The sequence below is a fragment of the Oncorhynchus masou genome, unplaced genomic scaffold (genome assembly GCF_036934945.1).
Source record: "Oncorhynchus masou masou isolate Uvic2021 unplaced genomic scaffold, UVic_Omas_1.1 unplaced_scaffold_871, whole genome shotgun sequence".
Classification (NCBI taxonomy): domain Eukaryota; kingdom Metazoa; phylum Chordata; class Actinopteri; order Salmoniformes; family Salmonidae; genus Oncorhynchus; species Oncorhynchus masou.
In genome coordinates this window covers 54,541-77,695 of record NW_027015171.1, presented here as the reverse complement: position 1 = coordinate 77,695, position 23,155 = coordinate 54,541, and the positions used below count along the sequence as shown (strand labels likewise).

General features: G+C 47.0%; 1 protein-coding gene and 1 pseudogene across 1 annotated transcript in view; both read left to right on the top strand.

Moving 5' to 3' along the window:
* LOC135537906 (protein unc-93 homolog B1-like) overlaps nt 1–23,155 on the top strand; it is a 71,118-nt gene that overhangs the window by 10,550 nt on the left and 37,413 nt on the right. The window lies entirely within an intron of this gene.
* LOC135537915 (catenin delta-1-like) overlaps nt 1–23,155 on the top strand; it is a 32,268-nt pseudogene that overhangs the window by 4,730 nt on the left and 4,383 nt on the right.

Here is a 23,155-nt window from a genome sequence, read left to right as displayed (position 1 = left end):
TCCACTCCCATACAACCCCTACCAGTGTAGTAGTGTCCACTCCCTACTAACCCCTACCAGTGTAGTAGTGTCCACTCCCTACTAACCCCTACCAGTGTAGTAGTGTCCACTCCCTACTAACCCCTACCAGTGTAGTAGTGTCCACTCCCTACTAACCCCTACCAGTGTAGTAGTGTCCACTCCCTACTAACCCCTACCAGTGTAGTAGTGTCCACTCCCTACTAACCCCTACCAGTGTAGTAGTGTCCACTCCCCTACTAACCCCTTACCAGTGTAGTAGTGTCCACTCCCTACTAACCCCTACCAGTGTAGTAGTGTCCACTCCCTACTAACCCCTACCAGTGTAGTAGTGTCCACTCCCTACTAACCCCTACCAGTGTAGTAGTGTCCACTCCCATACTAACCCCTACCAGTGTAGTAGTGTCACTCCCTACTAACCCCCTACCAGTGTAAAATGTCCACCCCTACTAACCCCTACCAGTGTATTAGTGTCCACTCCCTACTAACCCCTACCAGTGTAGTAGTGTCCACTCCCAGTAACCCCTACCAGTGTAAAAGTGTCCACTCCCTATTAAATGCTACCAGTGTAGTAGTGTCCACTCCCTAACTAACCCCACCAGTCAAAGTAGTAGTGTCCACTCCCTACTAACCCCTACCAGTGTAGTAGTGTCCACTCCCTACTTTGTCCTTGTGTTTCCCCTACCATTTGTTTAGTAGTGTCCAGTCCCTTTTTCCCCTACCAGTTTAGTGTCCACTCCCCTACTGCCCCTACCAGTGTCAGTAGTGTCCACTAGTCATACACGGTAACCCCCTACCAGTGTAGTAGTGTCCAGGGGATCCCTACTAACCCCTACCAGTGTAGTGTCCAAAAACTAAATACCAGTGAAACAATCCACCCCTACTAACCCCTACCAGTGTTTAGTGTCCACTCCCATTACTAACCCCTACCTGTTTTTTTGTCTTGTTTGTGTAATTTTAGGGAAATAGTTCCACTCCCTACTAACCCCTACCAGTGTGTGTGACTCCCTACTAACCCCTACCAGTGTAGGTCCACTCCCATACTAACCCCTACCAGTGTAGTAGTGTCCACTCCCTACTAACCCCTACCAGTGTAGTAGTGTCCACTCCCATACTAACCCCTACCAGTGTAGTTCCACTTAGGATGGTCCCTACCAGTGTAGTGTTTTCTGCTCTACCTCATAATGAATTGTACCCACCTCTTCTCTCCAGGTCTCCCAGGAGCTATGAAGGGACTCTGGACGGAGACATGAGTGGAGCAGGGGACATGTACTACTGGGACTGCATGTCCCTGGCCCAGGGAGAGAGGGTAGCATGGCCTCCTTGGACAGGTGAGACTCCTTGGTGTCCCCGCCATATATCAGGGGTATTCACTTCCAAGCCTGCAGGTCCGGACCAGGGCTTAAAATGAACACCCACCACCACCTGCCAACGCGGGTACATGTTGTCATTGGTGGGTCAGATGTCTGTCACCAGCCATGTTGGTGGGGGCCAGGGCTTTAAGACAGTGCCAGCATTTCACTCACATTTGTGAATAAAAAAATAGTTAAGAACGTATGGTTAAATGCTGCAGTGGCAGTATTTCTGCACCTTTTTGTTTCACAGCTGGTAAATGAATCACACAAAGTCAAAGAACTAGGAATCTTCTATCCCACCTCACACGGTGTCAGGAGATGAGTGAAAAATTAATTTTTAGAAGCTTTGTGCACAGGCATGAAAGTTGGTCTAATTTACTTGAAGATGAAGTCTACTGAAGTAAGACTTTGTCCTTGTGTTTCCTGGCTATTTATATTTGTTTTGTTCACAAGTTAGGTTGTTTTTCAGTGTTTGAGTTTCAACTGTTAGAGAAGAGAAGACAACCCTGCTGCTTGTCAGACTCTTTCTCACAGGACAAACATGACTCTTAGTCGCGTTACCACGGTAACCTCCCGTCCTTAAAGGGGCAGGGGATCATTATTGTTAAGTGTCAGGTCACAAAAAAATGAAATGAAATGAAATGAAACAATATACCACTACTTCTTAACAGTAATACATTTTATTGTTTTAGAAACATTACAAAGCATGCGCATCTGTTTTTTTGTCTTGTTTGTGTAATTTTAGGGGGAGGAAATATTTTGGATGGTGAAAAAAACTGAGTGGCTGGTCGATCTTTAAATCTACCTGCTACAGTGGCTGGTGGACCAAAAAGTGAATTTTAGGACTGGTCCGGACCACTGCTGTTTTCTGTTCTACCTCATAATGAATTGTACCCACCTGGGGTCCCAGGTCTAAGTCAGTCCCTGATTAGAAGGGAGGAAGGATATTCAACATTGGAACTGGATTCAAGGTCCAGATGTGGAATTTGTCTGCACTACTGTATGTCGCTTTGGATGAAAGTGATGTGTATATTCTCTTCCCTGATTGGCCAGCACCCTGAGGAAATCCCCGCCACTTCCTGGAGACAGCCTGAGCTGCCGGAGGTCATCGCCATGCTCAACTACAGACTGGACCCGTCAAGAGCAATGCTGCCGCATACCTGCAGCACCTCACCTTTAAGAATGACAAGGTAATATATATACACCTGCTGCACCTCACCTTTAAGAATGACAAGGTAATATATATACACCTGCTGCACCTCACCTTTAAGAATGACAAGGTAATATATATACACCTGCTGCACCTCACCTTTTAAGAATGACAAGGTAATATATATACACTTGCAGCACCTCACCTTTAAGAACGACAAGGTAATATATATACACTTGCAGCACCTCACCTTTAAGAACGACAAGGTAATATATATATATATATACACCTGCAGCACCTCACCTTTAAGAATGACAAGGTAATATATATACACCTGCAGCACCTCACCTTTAAGAATGACAAGGTAATATATATATATATATATACACCTGCAGCACCTCACCTTTAAGAACGACAAGGTAAATATATATATATATATCATACCTTTATATCATATATATATAATATATATATATATACACCTGCAGCACCTCACCTTTAAGAATGACAAGGTAATATATATACACCTGCAGCACCTCACCTTTAAGAATGACAAGGTAATATATATACACCTGCAGCACCTCACCTTTAAGAACGACAAGGTAATATATATATATATACACCTGCAGCACCTCACCTTTAAGAACGACAAGGTAATATATATATACACCCGCAGCACCTCACCTTTAAGAACGACAAGGTAATATATATATATATATATATATATACCTGCAGCACCTCACCTTTAAGAACGACAAGGTAATATATATATACACCTGCAGCACCTCACCTTTAAGAACGACAAGGTAATATATATATATACACCCGCAGCACCTCACCTTTAAGAACGACAAGGTAATGGGCGCGTTCCTCTGCCCAGGTGTTGCTGACGCCTGACAGATCTTACAACGACTGGATCGGTTTACCACATAATATGTTATAGCAGTCTGTCAGTCGATGACGTGGCACGTAACCATTGGTTAATGCAACGTCTGAGCAGGGGAATGCAACCTATATATATATATACCTTTTTTTTCCTTCTTTATTTAACTCGGCAAGTCAGTAAGAACAAATTCTTATTTTCAATGACGGCCTTGGAACAGTGGGTTAACTGCCTTGTTCAGGAGCAGAACCACAGATATTTTTTTTTACCTTGTGAGCTCGGGGATTCGATCTTGCAACCTTTCGGTTACTAGTCCAGCCCTCTAACCTCTAGGCTACCTGCGGCCCCTTTTAAGAACGACAAGGTAATATGTGACTTGCTCTATGATAATCAGTCACATTGACCCCAAAGCCATTTGGCGTTTTAGACAGTGCTAGAAAGAAGAGAACGGGAGTTTGTAATGAGGCCAACATGATCTCTACTCCAAATATCCAACGAGTTGCATGTCATTACATGTTGAGTCCCCACACCATGTTTTTCAGAGAAACGAGGTCAAAGTTTGCAGTTACTTTTAAGAACTTTATTCAAATAATGAATACGACAACACAAAACATGAAATCCATAACTCTACAGTGTCTGTCTGCATCGTTGTTGCATACACATGTAAACGTGGCCACATTTGTACACATGCAAGCAACAGAATGCATTGGCTGCATTCACTTATGTTCACACTGGTACATACATGACAGAGAAACACTTGGAAAGGCTAAAGGTCACAGCCATAATATATGCAAAGACTACATGCGGCGTGCACGTGTTTGAACATGTACACACACACACACGTGCACATCCCATGTCGTCCCTGCACATATTATGGTTGTGACCTTTAGTCTTTCCAGGTCAGATTCCATTCGGAGAGGCTTGGGAGGATAAATAATGAATCAGTTGCCACGTTAAATAATCTCTCGTCACAGAGAATGTGTACAGGCTTTATTCAAACACATTTCCCCCGTGTGACACGTCCCTGGGGAAAGCACATGCAGATGTGCCCAAATGACCCTCTCACAAACCAAGGACCCTGACACCCATGACGGTTACAGAGTAAACAACATCTGAGAAGTGCTAAAGGGGAGGGAGGGGGTGAGAGGTGATACGGGTCAGAGTGATCTCTGCTCTCTAAGCAGCAACTAAAAGGAGAAACGTTAAAGCCCATATGAACGCACGGCACCAGAGTACAGACTGCCCGTCTCTCTGGGGCTGATTCATGTGGGCTTTGGTTCGTCTTTTCCACTGGTCCACTGGTTTGAGCTGTTCAACGTTCCATACAAATAGAAGTCTCAAGGTTTAGGGAAGCACTCGCCATGATCACGAGTCAAAGTTTTGCACTTGGGCCACACAGAGAAGGTCTGAAATGTCGGCATCACTCGGATGTCTGGCCTCTTAAATCCAGGGGTCCATCCTGAGAGCGGCATCACTTGATGTCTGGCCTCTTAAATGGACATCTGTCTTAAAAGTCCATTTGCATCACTTGGGCCACACAGAGAAGGTCTGAAATGTCCATCTTGAGAGCGGCATCACTTGATGTCTGGCCTCTTAAATCCAGGGGTCCATCTTGAGAGCGGCATCACTTGATGTCTGGCCTCTTAAATCCAGGGGTCCATCTTGAGAGCGGCATCACTCGGATGTCTGGCCTCTTAAATCCAGGGGTCCATCCTGAGAGCAGCATCGCGTGGACATCTGTCAAGGTGTTGATGTAGTGGATGCCTCTCTGAATGTCGTCGTAGGACGGCAACTGTTTGCTGGCGATACAACCACCACACCTCTTCTTCCTTGACACCTTCTAGAACTTTATCACTGCAGTCAGCTTGTCTGCAGAAATTCTGAAAACACAAAGTCAATTATTTAAAAGTCCTGAACAGTCATTCTGAAAAGCACTTTGTCTCTCTTGGCTAAATACCAGGAAGTTTGAAAAGACCGACTGAGTGGGCGTGGAGCTCATATTCATGAGCTGGCCTTGACTGACAGCTCTTTGAAAAGCCTTTGTCAAGCAACTTGGATGCAGCGCTGCAGTAAAATCACCTCAAGCAAATGTGGTGAAACACAAAGAACCTCAAACAATATTGCATCAATTATATGTTTATATATATATTTTATATACATCTCCCGTTTTAGAATGTATTTTGATGTGGTTCACAGCATCACTGACAGATGTTTTGAAAGAGAACCCCCCACCCCTCCCTTTGTTCCATGCTGACTGAAGACCCATCGAGCCAGTAACTAGCGAACACCAGACACAGATGAAAGGGGAGTCGTCTAAGTATCTTTGCCATAGCTGAATAGGGTAAACTCTAGTTATATTTACTGAAAACCTACAGTCAGGTCTTGGCACCAGTAGAGTAGCTATCCAGCTATATAAACCATGCTCTTCTGCAAACACGCCTTCTCCCACGTCGGTTACACGCTCCTTTTGGAGCTGACTGTTTCCTTGCAGAGGTTTCCATGGCACCAGCCATCTTGACAATGAGCACTCGATGTTTTTCATCAGAAAGGACGAATAGTAATAAATAATTAAGTCAGTCATCGTCATAATCTACTTTAGTCAATACATTTACAACCAATATCAACACATACAAATGACACGACCTGCACTCATTGAAATGCGTGCGTGAACACACACTTTTACTAGTATTGTAAATGGGTGATGTTTGATATTAAGATGTTAACTATAGACGGCCATTTCATGTATTTATGTAGCCTGTCTTGGACAAATATAAACACAGGTTTGTATTATTTCTCTTTTCCCCTCTGCACTGTTGGGAAGGGCGTAAGCATGTCACTTAGTCTACACCTGCTGTTTACCTGGAACGTGTACGCTGGTGATCAGCATGCAGGTACAGGGAGTGGATTTAATCAACAGACAGGGAACAAAACCAGGAACACGAGTAGCATTCAGACAGGGAACAAAACCAGGAACACAAGTAGCATTCAGACAGGGAACAAAACCAGGAACACGAGTAGCATTCAGACAGGGAACAAAACCAGGAACACGAGTAGCATTCAGACCAGGAACACGGGCATTCAGACAAAACCAGGAACAAGTAGCATTCAGACAGGGAACAAAACCAGGAACACGAGTAGCATTCAGACAGGGAACAAAACCAGGAACACGAGGAGCATTCAGACAGGGAACAAAACCAGGAACACAAGGAGCATTCAGACAGGGAACAAAACCAGGAACACGAGGAGCATTCAGACAGGGAACAAAACAAAACAGGGAACAAAACCAGGAACACAGGAACAAAACCAGGAGCATTCAGACAGGGAACAAAACCAGGAACACGAGTAGCATTCAGACAGGGAACAAAACCAGGAACACGAGTAGCATTCAGACAGGGAACAAAACCAGGAACACGAGTAGCATTCAGACAGGGAACAAAACCAGGAACACGAGTAGCATTCAGACAGGGAACAAAACCAGGAACACGAGTAGCATTCCAGGAACAAAATTCAGACAGGAACAAAACCAGGAGTAGCATTCAGACAGGGAACAAAACCAGGAACACGAGAAGCATTCAGACAGGGAACATGTAAACAGAAACAATAAGGCCTGGGGAAGGAACCAAAGGGAGTGACCGATAGGGGAGGTCATCAGGAAGGTCATGGAGTCCAGGTGAGTCTCATGAAGTGCAGGTGCGCGTAACGATGGTGGCTGGTGTGCGTAATGATGAGTACACTGTTGACAACGAGCGCCAGAGAGGAGGAGAGCGAGTAGACGGGACATTACCCCAATCATGTGACGAATAAACATTTATTTTATTTGACACGGAAATACTTTCCCACTTCTCTCTCATGGTCAGTCACTCACTCACCTACAAACACTACTGGTGACATAGCAATCTGGGTTGCATGGGCAGAACATCCCCCACTTCACTCACTCGTGTGTATTAAAGCCAAGTGTGTGTGTGTGTGTGTGTACACAAGTTAATATATACACCTATAGCACCTCACCTTTAAGAACGACAAGGTCATATCTTTATCTATACACACTTAGTTTATATACACAAACAGAACCTGCAGCACCTCACCTTCACACCCACAGCCTTAAAGCCCCTTGCATATCTATCTCAATTACCTCGTACCCCTGCACATCGACTCCATACTGGTACCCCGTTTATATAGCCATGTTATCATTACTCATTATGTATTTATATACTTTTGTTATTAAGTGTTTCTATCATTTCTTCTATTTTCTCTGTCTGCATTGTTGGGAAGGGTCCGTAAGTAAGCATTTCACTGTTAGTCTACACTTGTTGTTTATGAAGCATGTGAGGAATAAAATTAGATTTGATTACCCACGCACCCTTTATCTAGTCAAACACAGCCATGCTGCAGGCTACCTAGCTACTGTCTTTCATGTCAGAATGAGAGCAACACACAACCACCAACACCACTTCCCTCATTCCCTCTCCTCTCCCCTTTCTCTCTCCCCTTTCTCTCCCCTTTCCTCTCCCCTTCCCTCCCCCTCTCCTCTCCTCTCCCTCTTCCCTTTCCTTGTTCCCTCTCCTCTCCCCCCCTTCCCTCTCCTCGTTCCCTCTCCCTCTTCCCTCTCCCACTCTCCTCTCCCTCTTCCCTCTCCCCCTCTCCTCGTTCCCTCTTCCCTCTCCTCATTCCCTCTTCCCCTCTCCCTCCCTTCCCTCTCCCTTCTTCCTCTCCCTCCCTCCCTCCCTCCTCTCCCTCCCTTCCCTCTCCCTCTTCCATCTCCTCGTTCCCTCTCCTCGTTCCCTCTCCTCTCCCTCCCCTCTCCTCGTTCCCTCTCCTCTCTCCCCTCCAGGTGAAGACAGATGTCCGTCGTATGAAAGGTATCCCATCCCTGGTGTCCATGTTAGACAACCCTAAGAAGGAGGTCCACCACGCCGCCTGCGGAGCGCTCAAAAACATCTCTTACGGACGAGACCCTGACAATAAGATCGCCATCAAGAACTGTGATGGAGTACCGGCCCTGGTCAGACTGCTGAGGAAGACCAGAGACCAGGACCTGACCGATACCATCACAGGTAATACTACTGCTGTTACTACTAGTGTACTACTGCGGTTACTACTAGTGTACTACTGCGGTTACTACTAGTGTACTACTGCGGCTACTACTAGTGTACTACTGCGGCTACTACTAGTGTACTACTGCGGCTACTACTAGTGTACTACTGCGGCTACTACTAGTGTACTACTGCGGTTACTACTAGTGTACTACTGCGGTTACTACTAGTGTACTACTGCGGTTACTACTAGTGTACTACTGCGGTTACTACTAGTGTACTACTGCGGTTACTACTAGTGTACTACTGCGGTTACTACTAGTGTACTACTGCGGTTACTACTAGTGTACTACTGCGGTTACTACTAGTGTACTACTGCGGTTACTACTAGTGTACTACTGCGGTAAGTGGGAGACTGAAGTGTGTAGTGGTGATGATGATAATCCATCTTCCTCAGGCACGCTGTGGAACTTGTCGTCTCACGACTCGGTGAAGATGGAGATCGTGGACCACGCCCTGCACGCCCTCTCAGACGAGGTGATGGTAGCTCACTCGGGCTGGGAGAGAGGGAACGAGGCAGGAGGAGAGGAGAACCTCAAACCACGACACCTGGAGTGGGAGACGTCCCTCACCAACACAGCTGGCTGCCTGAGGTACGGAGAGGGAGGAGAGAGAGAGCGAGGGATGGATTGTACAGTGGGAGGAAAAGAGAAGGGTGATATGGCTGTAATATCATATCACAATATGTTTCTCATTTTTTACGGTATTTTAAAGTTTCTGAATAATACAAGTTGTAAATAAGTTTTATGCTTCAACATTGACCGTAGAATTGCAACATATTAATTATTTATGGTTTTATTGGTCTTTTTCCATTCTGATGGTTTTATACTCAACCAAGCTAGGACCAAACTGTGAAGTCGTCCAATTTGTCAAACTTTTCATTTGAACTTAGGCACCGTATCAAAATATCATGATAGACGATATTGTAAAATACATACCAGTGTTGAAGATGTGTCAGCCAGCCATGAAACAGTAATGTATAGTCCATTAGTGACGGGTAGCTGTGTGTTGGTCTTGCAGTGTGTGTGTGCATGTCTGTACAGGTGTGCCTGAGATATTTCCAGAAGGCAGGGCAGAGTGGGAATGTGCTGTGTTCCCAGTGGGTGTGTCTGTCTCTGTTAAAGGCAGGCTACAACACAATGACTGGCCCAGTAACCTGATCTACGATCTCACTGTCCCCTCACTCCACTGGAGTTTAACAACCACAGGCTTGCATCCTAAATGGCCCCCTATCCCCTATATGGGCATCCCTAACATTAGTGCACCACATGGAGAATAGGGTGCTTTTTGGGACGTGACCACACGCTTTCAGACTTTCAGTCTCTGCAACACACTGACATAGGACCACTCAGTGTTTTATTACTAATGGTTGTGTGCTGGAATCCTTATGTGGCCACTGATTGGAGCCACTCCCATTCCTCTCTCTCTCTCGCTCTCGCTCTCTCTCTGTCTCTCTCTCTGTCTCTGTCTCTGTCTCTCTCGCTGTCTCTCTGTCTCTCTCTCTCTGTCTCTGTCTCTCTCTCTGTCTCTCTCTCTCTCTGTCTCTCTCTCTCTGTCTCTCTCTCTCTCTCTGTCTCTCTCTGTCTCTGCCCATTTCCCCTCTATTTCTGTATTGCTTGTTTGTTTGTTTTTTCTCACACACCTTCTCTACCTCTCCTCCCACCGCTCTCTCTGAAACAGGAACGTGAGCTCAGAGCGCAGTGAGGCCAGGAGGAAGCTGAGAGAGTGCACAGGATTGGTGGACTCGCTCATGTACATTGTCCAATCACAGATCAACCTGAAAGACGTGGACAACAAGGTGTGCACGCACACACTGCTGTTTTATCTGGTGATCCTGAGCTTTGATTGTGTCCGCATGTATTTTAATCCTGTTCTCCTTTTCCTTCGTCTTATCCCCCCCTCTCTCTCCCTCCCTCACCCTCCCTGTCGGTCTCCAGCTGATAGAGAACAGTATGTGTCTGCTGAGGAATCTGTCCTATCAGGTATTGTTGTCCTTTCTGTTTCTTTCTACAGTGTTTCATCCTGCCTTTTTTAGTAATGTGTTGTGACCATTTTAATTGTACTTTAAAGAGATTGTCTGGTACTTCTGTAGACTTTTTAGCCAGTAGTTCTTAGTGTTGCGTGGTATACCCAAACTTCTGTACTTTTTCCGATACCAGCACATGACAAACGGTTCGGTCCTAGATAAAGGTACTTCTGTCAAATGAGTGTCACGTCATCTACTGATTGAGAGAGGATCAAGTTAGTTTATCAGCGCAGCCAAGGTCCCCTTATGACGTGAGAGCACGGTGCCCACTCCACTCCCCTGTGGCTAACACTGGCCCACTCCACTCCCCCGTGGCTAACACTGGCCCGTTCCACTCCCCCGTGGCTAACGCTGGCCCGTTCCACTCCCCCGTGGCTAACGCTGGCCCGTTCCACTCCCCCGTGGCTAACGCTGGCCCGTTCCACTCCCCCGTGGCTAACGCTGGCCCGTTCCACTCCCCCGTGGCTAACGCGGGCCCGTTCCACTCCCCGTGGCTAACGCTGGCCCGTTCCACTCCCCGTGGCTAACGCTGGCCCGTTCCGGCTGACGCTGGCCCGTTCCACTCCCCCCTAACGCTGGCCCGTTCCACTCCCCGCGGCTAACGCTGGCCCGTTCCACTCCCCCGCGGCTGACGCTGGCCCGTTCCACTCCCCCGCGGCTGACGCTGGCCCGTTCCACTCCCCGCGGCGGCTGGCCCGCTGGCCCGTTCCACTCCCCCCCCGCGGCTCCACGCTGGCCCGTTCCACTCCCCCGCGGCTGACGCGGCGGCTGACGCTGGCCCGTTCCACTCCCCGCGGCGACGCTGGCCCGTTCCACTCCCCGCGGCCCTGGCCCGCCCGTTCCACTCCCCGCGGCTGACGCTGGCCCGTTCCACTCCCCCGCGGCTGACGCTGGGCCCGTTCCACTCCCCGCGGCTGACGCTGGCCCGTCCACTCCACTCCCCGCGGCTGACGCTGGCCCGTTCTGAGGAAACACTGAGTGTGACCAAAACCTTTATTCCTTCACGTCTGTCCCAGTCAAGATCCTATTTGCTCGAGCCTTGAACTGGCTGTGTGTGTGAATAATGTCATGTCTTTAAGAGAGACACTGTTATCAAATAAACAGATTGCTTCTTCTATGGAAATATTGTTGATCAGTACAATAAAGTCCCAAATGGAAGGGAAACAATTGTTTTTTTTTCATCTGCAGCACCATGAAATCAGCCAGAAAGCTCTACCTCAATTCATGGTCACGCTGCTATTCAATATGCATTCAGCTGTAATGTGAATACACCTAGATCTTGATTTGCTCAGTTTATCAGTAGAGATTTACTGTTCTAATACATTATTACCATGTTATGTAGTTAGGTTAGTAAAAAAAAATGAAGTCAAATTGATTGTATAATTCATTCATTTAACGCATACATTCAAAAATAAAACATTTAAATTAAAACTCAAAAATCTGTCTGGTTCAAGTGCCATTCTGTGACATTGGCCATGGTATTTTTTTAGTACTGTATTGTGATACTTAACCTGGTATCCGTATGGAAGTTGAACTTTTAGCATGGTAACGACACTGTTCACAGTTGTGAAAGTAACGCTCACGAAGCAAAAGTGGTCCCTGAAAATTGCTTACTACATCACATATGTATAGATATGTGCACAACGTCAGTGCTCACTCTGCTGTGTGTGCATCTTGCTAGCTGTCACTCAAATAGCGAAGGGGCTGAAAGCTCATTGGCTAGAACTTGAAATGCTAGGGGGCTGACCCACATGGGGGGAAATGGCGCAGTATAGTTCCAGAAAAAGTTACTTTCAAACTAGGGATTTCGTGGCTAATTGAGTTAAGGTGGTAATTCTGCTCCTCGATTCTGAATGTGTGAACGACACGTTGACACATCAGCCCAAAGCCAGAGGGGTAAAGAACATACTGAGTAGGCACCAAGGTTTCACAGCAAGTCTTTAAATAAGTAATATTATACGATATGATTGTAAACTTGACTTGACCTTAGGTTCACCGGGAGGTGCCGGGCGCTGAGCGCTACCAGGAAGCCATGTCCCTCAACCAGGGCCCCGCCCCCTCCACTGGAAAGACCAACCGCTTCAGCTCCCGCAGGGGCAAAGGTCAGTGTGTGTTTGTGTGTTTGCGCGGGTGTCTCTGTCTGTCTGTCTGTGTGAGTGAGAGTGTTTATATTATCTGTCTGTGGAAGGAAGGCAGATGGAGAGTGAGAGTGATGCAATTGTTGACTTTAGTGTGTGTACACAGTATAGTGACAGTGTAGCAGGAGAGACAGCAGAGAACCAGTGGTTGGCCTGGGATGTTGACTGCTATTTACCCCCATCCTAAAGAATGTTCAGTCTCACTCCTTAATGTCTGTGTGTCTGTGAGGGAAATGATTTGTTTCTCTATTTATGAACAGACATTTTGTTTTTGATGGTTTGTCTTTGTGCTGGCGTGGATGTTGGTGTGTTTTTGCTGCGATAGTTTCTAATCTAATCCTACATTTGATCTATGCTGATGCTTTGGTGGGAGGTGGTGTCTTGGTGGCTGGGTCACTGCTGCTGTTCTCGCTTGACTCAAATGATCTTCCTCTCTCCTCCTATCATTTAATCCTCCCTCGTTCTGCTCTCCTCTCTGCTGTGGAACAGATGACTGGTGTTCTAAAGGTAAGCTCTGACCTCTGCTTGTTAGAGCATTAATTAGGACTGGCTAATGATGTCAGTCTCCTAACTCTATGCATGCATTGTCATGCTCTCTGCCGTCTCCTAGAGGACGATGTGTGTAAGAGACAGTGTGCAGCATGTGTGTGTGAGTCTGTGTTAGCATGTGTGCTCCTACCTAGCGGCTTTTTCAGTGGCTCACAGAGCTGTGTGGTTCTAGAGAACCATAGTGGTTAGAGGGTTCTAGAGCACCGTAGCGGTTAGAGGGTTCTAGAGCACCGTAGCGGGCGGAGGGTTCTAGAGCACCGTAGCGGGCGGGGGGTTCTAGAGCACCGTAGTGGGTGGGGGGGTTCTGGAGCGCCGGGGCGGGGGGTTTATTGAGTGTTCTGTGCGTCTGTTTCTCAGTGTTCTGATTTTCTGTTGCAGGGAGAAATGAAGACGGAGCAGATATGATTGACATTCCAAAGAGGACTACACCTGCCAAAGGTAACACAGTATAAAGTGGCATCATGTAGACTGGAATATGCATGTTTCCCCTGTCCACTCATCTGTTGTACTGATCTGAAAGAAGTGACCAGGCGACAGCTAAGCCAGCCTAATGAGCTTCCATCACATTGTTTTCACCTGTGAAGTTTTTCCCTGGGAAACGAGGTCAAATCATGTCAGTGATCTTCAGTTCTGAAATTCCGAGCTCTGACTTGGAATTCCAAGTTGGATGACCATTCAAAGTGACCCCCCCCCGTCCAAAGCTCCCAGTTCTCTTGAACTCACTGAAGTCTGAGATTTATGAATGCAGCAACAGTGCAGGTGAAAATGAGAAGACAATGAGATGCCTCCATGTTTCTACCACCTCTCCCTCCGTGTGTATCTCCAGGTTATGAGCTGTTGTTCCAGCCAGAGGTGGTGCGTGTCTACACCTCTCTGCTAAAGGAGAGTAAGAACCCCACCGTGCTGGAACCTCCGGACGCTGGGAGTCAACCACGTGCAGAACCTGTGTGCCGGACGCTGGACCGTGAGTCAACCCACCACCACCACCACACACCTTGAGACACCACGGCCTGTTAGTTTAACACAACCACCACCAGGCCCAACACCACCACACACCTTGAGACACCACGGCCTGTTAGTTTAACACAACCACCACCAGGCCCAACACCACCACACACCTTGAGACACCACGGCCTGTTAGTTTAACACAACCACCACCAGGCCCAACACCACCACACACCTTGAGACACCACGGCCTGTTAGTTTTTACCACCACCAGGCCCAACACCACCACCACCTTGAGACACCACGGCCTGTTAGTTTAACACCCACCACCACCACCACACACACCTTGAGACACCACGACCTGTTAGTTTTTAACACAACCACCACCAGGCCCAACACCACCACACACCTTGAGACACCACGACCTGTTAGTTTAACACAACCACCACCAGGCCCAACACCACCACACACCTTGAGACACCACGGCCTGTTAGTTTAACCCAAACACAACCACCAAACCCAACACCACCACACATCTTGAGACACCACAGCCTGTTAGTTTAACACAACCACCACCAGGCCCAACACCACCACACACCTTGAGACACCACGGCCTGTTAGTTTAACCCAAACACAACCACCATCAAACCCAACACCACCACACATCTTGAGACACCACAGCCTGTTAGTTTAACACAACCACCACCAGGCCCAACACCACCACACACCTTGAGACACCACGGCCTGTTAGTTTAACACCTGAACAGGCTGTTAGTTTAACACAACCACCAAGGCCCCAACCACCATCAGGCCCCAACACCACCACACATCTTGAGACACCACGGCCTGTTAGTTTAACACAACCACCAGCAGGCCCAACACCACCACACACCTTGAGACACCACGGCCTGTTAGTTTAACACAACCACCACCAGGCCCAACACCACCACACATCTTGAGACACCACAACCTGTTAGTTTAACACAACCACCACCAGGCCCAACACCACCACACACCTTGAGACACCACGACCTGTTAGTTTAACCTGAACACAACCACCATCAAACCCAACACCACCACACATCTTGAGACACCACAGCCTGTTAGTTTAACACAACCACCACCAGGCCCAACACCACCACACATCTTGAGACACCACGGCCTGTTAGTTTAACACAACCACCACCAGGCCCAACACCACCACACACCTTGAGACACCACGACCTGTTAGTTTTTAACCTGAACACAACCACCACCAGGCCCAACACCACCACACATCTTGAGACACCACAACCTGTTAGTTTAACCCAAACACAACCACCACCAGGCCCAACACCACCACACACCTTGAGACACCACGACCTGTTAGTTTAACCTGAACACAACCACCATCAGACACACATCCCTTTCAGCCTCCTTACTTGACCTCTAACAGAAACCCTTTACACCTGGACCGTAAATCAATCACAGTATAATCACAAACTCCACCTGCAACCCAGACACCACCTTTCTAGACTCTTGTTAAACCACAGTCTAGTACTCAAAACAGTCTGTCCGTTTCCTGAACACAAATACACTACAATAATCATTGATCTATATGTATTCTCTCTCTCTGTCTCAGTATGGGCGGTATAATTGATCTGTATGTATTCTCTCTCTCTCTGTCTCAGTATGGGCGGTATAATTGATCTGTATGTATTCTCTCTGTCTCAGTATGGGCGGTATAATTGATCTGTATGTATTCTCTCTCTGTCTCAGTATGGGTGGTATAATTGATCTGTATGTATTCTCTCTCTCTCTCTCTGTCTCAGTATGGGCGGTATAATTGATCTGTATGTATTCTCTCTCTGTCTCAGTATGGGCGGTATAATTGATCTGTATGTATTCTCTCTCTGTCTCAGTATGGGTGGTATAATTGATCTGTATGTATTCTCTCTCTCTGTCTCAGTATGGGCGGTATAATTGATCTGTATGTATATTGATCTCTCTCTGTCTCAGTATGGGCGGTATAATTGATCTGTATGTATTCTCTCTCTGTCTCAGTATGGGCGGTATAATTGATCTGTATGTATTCTCTCTCTGTCTCAGTATGGGCGGTATAATTGATCTGTATGTATTCTCTCTCTCTGTCTCAGTATGGGCGGTATAATTGATCTGTATGTATTCTCTCTCTCTCTGTCTCAGTATGGGCGGTATAATTGATCTGTATGTATTCTCTGTCTCAGTATGATGCAGGTATAATTGATCTGTATGTATTCTCTCTCTCTCTGTCTCAGTATGCTCGGTTATAATTGATCTGGTATGTTTTCCCTCTCCCTGTTTCTCAGTATGGGCGGTATAATTGATCTGTATGTCTCTTTCTCTCTGTCTCAGTATGGGCGGTATAATTGATCTGTATGTATTCTCTCTCTGTCTCAGTATGAGGCTGGTATAATTGATCTGTATGTCTCTCTCTCTCTGTCTCAGTATGGTAAACATGCGGTATAATTGATCTGTATGTATTCTCTCTGTCTCAGTATGAGGGCGGTATAATTGATCTGTATGTATTCTCACCCTTCTGAGGTTCTGTCTCAGTATGGGCGGTATAATTGATCTGTATGCATCTCTCTCTGTCTCAGTATGGGCGGTATAATTGATCTGTATGTATTCTCTCTGTCTCAGTATGTGCGGAGAATTGATCTGTATGTATTCTCTCTGTCTCAGTATGATGGCGGTATAATTGATCTGTATGTAGGGTCTCTTTCTCTTTTACTGATCAATTAGATATGGGCGGTATAATTGATCTGGTATTGGGGGGGGGTCTCGTTGTCTCAGTATGGGGGTATAATTGATCTGTATGTATTCTCTCCCTCCTGTCTCAGTATGGGGGGTATAATTGATCTGTATGTATTCTCTCCCTCTCAGTATGGGCGGTATAATTGATCTGTATGTATTCTGGGGGTCTCTCTCTGTCTCAGTATGGGCGGTATAATTGATCTGTATGTATTCTCTCCCTGTCTCAGTATGGGGTGTATAATTGATCTGTATGTATTCCTCTCTGTCTCAGTATGGGCGGTATAATTGATCTGTATGTAGTTGACCTCCCTCTCTCTGTCTCAGTATGACCGGTATAATTGATCTGTATGTACCTCCCTCGGGGTCTCTCTGTCTGACCTCCTCCGGGGTGTATGGGCGGTATAATTGATCTCGGGGTATGGGGGTGTATTACCTCCCTCTGTCTCAGTATGGGCGGTATAATTGATCTGTATGTATGGGGGTTCTCTGACTCTGTCTCAGGGGTGGTATAATTGATCTGTATGTATTCTCTCTCCTCTCTCAGTATGGGGGTATAATTGATCTGTATGTATTCTTTCTCTTTCTGAGTCCTCCAGTTCTCTGGGCGGTGATAATTGACCTGTATGTATGCGTGGTCCTCTGTCTCAGTAGTTTGGGGCTATAATTGATTCTCTCTCTCTCTGTCTCAGTATGGGCGGTATAATTGATCTGTATGTATTCTCTCTCTCCTCTCTGTCTCAGTATGGGTCAACGGTATAATTGATCTGTATGTATTCTCTCTCTCTGTCTCAGTATGGGCGGTATAATTGATCTGTATGTATTCTCTCTCTCTGTCTCAGTATGGGCGGTATAATTGAATTGATCCGGGGGTATGTCTGAGTCTCTCTGTCTCAGTATGGGCGGTATAATTGATCTGTATGGTCTCTGGTCTCTGTCTCAGTATGGGACCCGGTATAATTGATCTGTATGTATTCTCTTTTCTGTCTCAGTATGAGCGGTATAATTGATCTGTATGTATTCTCCTCCTCTGTCTCAGTATGGGTGGTATAATTGATCTGTATGTCAATTTCCTTTTTCTGTCTCAGTATGGGAGGTATAATTGATCTGTATGTATTCTCTCTACTGTCTCAGTATGGCGGTATAATTGATCTGTATGTATTCTCTCCAATCTCTGTCTCAGTATGAGCGGTAATTGATCTGTATGTATTCTCTATCTCTCTGTCTCAGTATGGGCGGTATAATTGATCGTTGTATAACCTCTCTCTCTGTCTCCCATGGACCTATACCATTGATCTATAACCTATTACCAGGGTCTTCCCATGATGACAGAGCTATGGCAACGACCGGGTGGTCAGGGCCATGTCTGGAGCTCTAAGGAACCACACTATAACCTCCACCACCAGAGACTTAACCTCGGTTACCACAGTTTATGTTTTTCCTCTCCCTGTTTCTCTTAACCTCTCCTCCACTCTCTTTCTCCCCACACTTAACCTCCCTCCCTCACCTCCACTATAACCTCCCTCTTTCACCTCCACACTATAACCTCTTTGAGCCAACCTGTGTTATCAAATAACCTATGTCCTCTAACTCTTGTCTCTGTAGGTAAACATAACCTCCCCACCTATAATCCATACCTGCCTGGTGGGGGTCAAAGCCAGCCTCAGGGCTCTTACCAGAGGAGACTGGTGTCTGTACTGCAAATCAAACTTTCATGAGGTTCTGGGCTCTCAGCCTGAGCCATTTGTTAACAATCCTGTCATCTCAGAGAGGCATCGATAGACTGGTGCCATCAAAACAAGCTTTGTGTGAGTGTGTGTAGTAGCATGTTTGCTCTGCATGTCAGTGTGGTGTCATGTTTGAGCACCCTTCAGTGAGGTTCATCAGTCTGGATGATGTTGAACAGAAGATCCTTTCATCGAGAGACTCAGTCTCTGATGGGCTGAATGTCTCAGGGTTTCTTATTTGTGTTTTACTGATCACGTTTGACACTGTGTGAAAGGAAAATTCACTGGGATTGGACAAATTGTTTTTCCAAATGTCTCTCCATCAGTCTGACTGAAAATGGGAAGTGTTTGAAAATCCTCAAGGTGGAATATCTCTTGGAGTTCTGTGGAAGTTGTTTCTCCTCCTGAATCAATGGAGAACACTTGCATTGCTGGAAAGATTCCGGGGCACCTGGAATGTAGTTGACCAGGACCCGGGGTGGAATGGGAGGGGTGTCTCTTATGGACTCCCTCCGGGGTGGAATGGAGGGTTAGTGGACCTCCCTCCGGGGTGGAATGGGGGGGTGTAGTTGACCTCCCTCCGGGGTGGACTGGAGAAAGTGTAGTTGACCTCCCTCCGGGGTGGACTGGAGGGTGCCTCCAAAATTTTGCTCACTCCGGGGTGGACTGGAGGGTGTAGTTGACCTCCCTCCGGGGTGGACTGGAGGGATAATATCTCCCTCCGGGGTGGACTGGAGGGTGTTGACCTCCCTCCGGGGTGGACTGGAGGGTGTAGTTGACCTCCCTCCGGGGGGTGGAATGGGAGGGTGTAGTTGACCTCCCTCCGGGGTGGACTGGGAGGGGTGTAGTTGACCTCCCCTCCGGGGTATAACTGGACCTGGGGGTGTAGTTGACCTCCCTCCGTATAACCTACCACCACCACCACACTAAATGGGAGGGTGTAGTTGACCTCCCTCCGGGGTGGACTGGGGGTGTAGTTGACCTCCCACGGGGTGGACTGGGGGTGTAGTTGACCTCCCTCCGGGGTGGACACCACACTATAACCTACCACCAGTTGACCTTCCTCCGGGGTGGACTGGGGGTTGTAGTTGACCTCCCTCCGGGGTGGACTGGGGGTTGTAGTTGACCTCCCTCCGGGGTGGACTGGGGGTGTAGTTGACACTCCTCCGGGGTGGACTGGGGGTTGTAGTTGACCTCCCTGGGGTGGACTGGGGCATTTAGCCTAGCATTGACCATTTTCCGGGGTGGAATAAAATCATTTACCTTTTGAAAAACCTTTGGATGTTTTTGGGGACTGCTAGATAGCAAATGTTCAGTTTTTCAAAAAATATTCTTTCATCACGTTTGGCTACCAAAAAAAACGAAAATTCAGTCATCAAAACGGCAAACTTTTTCCAAATTAACTCCATAATACGACTGAAACATGGTTTCTTGTTTAGAATCAATCCTCAGGTGTTTTTCATATCTCTTCGATAGGATATCGTTCGTGGAGAGTTTGGTTTCTCCCTGAATCACATGGAAGAATTTGGGGCTATAAGGAGTTGAGGAAGGACCCTGGAGAAGGATGGCTGGAAGAAGACAGACTTCAATGATGAACCTACAACCCGTCACAATGTTGCAGACACCCGGGTCAACGGAGGATATGAAGACTCATTACCCTGCCGCATTCACAGCCAGGGTGAGACAGACCATAACACAGCTACACAAATTTTGCACACTTCCTGAGGTTTCATCTTGGTCTACCCCAATATCTGAGACCCACTCCAGAACTAAGTGTCTGAGTCTAAAATTGTCCCTGAGTGTTTTCTTTCCAATCCATGTTTGATTGCCACAGGTCATCTTTTGGACCGGACCCGACCACACCTCTGACAAAATATCTTGTTTAAAACCACAGCTTTATCATCCGGTTGTATTCAGTGGTTTTCTCAAGGGACCCCACCACACTATAATTTCTCCACCACCACACCAACCAAACTAATGACACAACCCACAATTTACCAAATTACCACCACCATTTTAACATACCACCACCAACACTTTAACCATTACCATTTTCACACTATAAAATACACCACCACACTATAAACCATAATATAACCTACCACCACCACACTATAACCTCCACCATCTGTGCTCTTAACCTTAAAACCTATAAACCACCAGTATTTGTTTATGTGGGGACCACCACCACCTAACACCACCACACACTATAACCACCACACTATAACCACCACCACCACACTATAACCACCACACCACCACCACCACACTATAACCACCACCACACTATAACCACCACCACACTATAACCACCACCTATAACCTACCACCACACTATAACCTACCACCACACTACTATAACCTACCACCACACTATAACCTACCACCACCACTATAACCACCACCACCACACACACTATAACCACCACACTATAACCTACCACCACACTATAACCTACCACACACTATAACCACCACCACACTATAACCACCACCACCACACTATAACCACCACCACCACACTATAACCACCACCACACTATAACCACCACCACACTATAACCACCACCACACTATAACCACCACCACACTATAACCTACCACCACCACACTATAACCTACCACCACACTATAACCACCACCACACTATAACCACCACCACACTATAACCACCACCACACTATAACCACCACCACACTATAACCACACTATAACCCACCACCACACTATAAACCACACTATAACCACCACCACCACACTAATACCACCTATAACCACCACACTATAACCTTCCACCACACTATAACCTACCACCACACTATAACCACCACCACACTATAACCTACCACCACCACACTATAACCTACCACCACCACACTATAACCTACCACCACCACACTAATACCAACCTATAACCACCACCACACTATAACCTACCACCACACTATAACCACCACCACACTATAACCACCACCACACTATAACCACCACCACACTATAACCTATAACCACCACCACACTATAACCTACCACCACACTATAACCACCACCTATAACCACCACCACACTATAACCACCACCACACTATAACCTACCACCACCACACTATAACCACCACACTATAACCACCACACTAGCTGTCTCTCATCCTGTGACTGTGTTTGTTTGTCAGGAGGAGGAGACAAGCGAGACATGATTCCACTAAATGATATGGGACCAGGTATGTCTGCACACACACACACACACACCAACACACACGCCTAAACACACAGCTGTTAACAGGCCTTGGCTGTCTTCCAGATGCCTACTCCACACTGGACCAGAGGGGGAGGAAGAACACTCTGGATGGAACACTGGAGCCTGCTGACAAAGACACAGCACAGGTACACACACACACAGAGCATGTTCTCGCATGTCTCACTAAATACTGTGGTTAGCTTCTTTTCTCACAAACGATTTCTCACTTAACTTCTGACACTAACCCACTTTATCAACACTCTCTCACCCCCCCCTCTCTCTTCCCCTCTCTCTCTCTTATCTGATTTTTCTGGTTTTCATATTGTTCGTTCTGAACACATCTGTCTCTCTTTTTTTTCCCTCTCTCACCCCCCCCTCTCTCTTCCCCTCTCTCTCTCTCCCCCTTCTCTCTATCTGATTTTTCTGGTTTTCATATTGTTCGTTCTGAACACACCCGTCTCTCTTTCTTTTTTCTCTCACTCTGCTTCAACCCACCACCTTTCTTCTCCCTCTTTCTCTCCTGTCTTCCTTTCTCTCCCCCTTTCCCCGTCTTCCTTTCTCCCGTTCTTTCTTTCTCCCCCTCTTTCTCCCCTGTTCTTTCTTTCTCTCCCCGTTCTTTCTTTCTCCCCCCCGTTCTTTCTTTCCCCCCTCCTCCCGTTCTTTCTTTCTCCCCCTCCTCCCGTTCTTCTTTCTTTCTCCCCCCCTCCCGTTCTTTCTTTCTCCCCCGTTCTTTCTTTCTCCCCCCCCTTCCTCCGTTCCTCTCCCTCCCCGTTCTTTCTTTCTCCCCCCCGTTCTTTCTTTCTCCCTCCCCGTTCTTTCTTTCTTTCTCCCCCCCTTTCTTTTCTTTCTTTCTCCCCCCTCTTTTCTTTCTTTCTCCCCCCGTTCTTTCTTTCTCCCCCCGTTCTTTCTCCCCCCGTTCTTTTCTTTCTTTCTCCCCCCCGTTCTTTCTTTCTTTCTTTCCCTCCCCCGTTCTTTCTTTCTCTCCCTCCCTCCCTCCCGTTCTTTCTTTCTCCCCCCGTTCTTTCTTTCTCCCCCGTTCTTTCTTTTTCTCCCCCGTTCTTTCTCCCCCCGTTCTTTCTTTCTCCCCCCGTTCTTTCTTTCTCCCCCCCTCTTTCTTTCTCCCGTTCTTTCTTTCTCTCCCCCCGTTCTTTCTTTTCCCCCTCCCCCCGTTCTTTCTTTCTCCCTCCGTTCTTTCTTTCTCCCCCCCCGTTCTTTCTTTCTCCCCCCCGTTCTTTCTTTCTCCCTCCCCGTTCTTTCTTTCT